This window comes from Taudactylus pleione, unplaced genomic scaffold, assembly GCF_031769625.1.
Source record: "Taudactylus pleione unplaced genomic scaffold, aTauple2 ptg000026l, whole genome shotgun sequence".
NCBI classification, from domain to species: Eukaryota; Metazoa; Chordata; class Amphibia; order Anura; family Myobatrachidae; genus Taudactylus; species Taudactylus pleione.
This window is the reverse complement of record NW_028284428.1, coordinates 36823332-36824807: the sequence shown is the minus strand read 5'-3', so window position 1 is coordinate 36824807 and position 1476 is coordinate 36823332.

The following is a 1476-nucleotide window of genomic DNA, read 5'->3' as shown; positions in this document are numbered from 1 at the left end:
TTGACTGTAAATGTGGCAATCTAAATTAATGGTTAAAGGTTAAACTCCCCATAAAAGGTGAGTGCTATTCTCTACAATTCATAAAATGGTGATTTTGTTTTCCTATAGGAAGCATTGTGAAAACTCCAATTATCCTACAGTATATTATCTTCCAAAATGTTTTTGAAATGTAACATTGTGGAAATCTTTATATGCTACACAGTGCAATTTATTCTAGCGAATTATTTAGTGGTGGCATCACATAGAGCACAGGGTGCCTGTAATGGCACCTTGCAGCCATAATCATGGCATCCATGGGACATCTCCAATCATACTGCAGTCTGTAGAGCTTCCTAGAGCATCCTCAGGGCACTCCAGGCAGTGCTGTACTTTCCAGTGCTGGCAAACCTCCTCCTTAGGCGTGACATCATCTGGTCAAGGGGAGTGGCTGGCACAGGGTGCAGTGCTGGCTAGATACGGCACTGCATAGGCTGCATGTGTGTATACCAGTGAACCCACAAATCTTAGAATTAACAGCTCCACCATGTTGTGAGTGGCAATGCGAAGTGATTGTATGGGATCTGTAGATAACCACAGGATGTGCTGGCATATGATGTCTGTATTGCACAAGGGACATGTGCATGAATCCCTTCAGTGCTTATACTTCAAAACTGCTAAGAAGGTCAATGTAATAAAAATTATACTTACAAGTTTACACACTGGTAGTTACTGCTCGGGGAGGGGCCAGGGGAGGAGTTACTTCTATCAGACTGTTATGTAATAATTTTCCATTTAGACCTTTTTTATGTGTATTTATTATTTAGACTATACCAAGATGGTCACTGAACTTGTGCTACTTTAATGTGGCAGTCGGTACTCAGCAATTGTTCACTCTCATTTTTGGTGCTTTCTTTACTATAAATATATTTGTGGGCTTTATAGATGTCCCTTTATTAACCCATGAGCCTATGAAATGTTTATTGACTGCTGGTTAGCAATCTGTAGTGCTTGCCCAGTACAAAATGGCAAGTAAAGCCAATTAGTACACATGGATATGCCACTTCACTCCCACTGCCTCTTTCCAGTAGCTCAAATACAATTCTTTATTAAACTCCAGTATTAGGGGCTCTATACCGCTGATGAAGTCATCCTTGGGGACGAAACAGATTGGGGCATGTGGACACCTTTTACATTTGGGATTCTCTACTTGGTTCAATTACCAGGTTATCTGTTTAATTCCTTTTTTTATGTATCTTATCTTATGTTCTTTTGGCTAAATAAAATCTGTGTTTTAGCATATTACACTGTTGGACAAATGTATCTGTTTTATATCATTCCATTTGTATAAGGGAAAGATGGTTAAAATAAAGATTGGTCACTGATAATCAGAATTCACATCCAGGTTTTATCACAAAAAGACTAATCACAGGCAGAAGTTAGGACAGCACGTATGAATTACCATAATGTCATACACAATGTATATGTGCGTGATCTGCT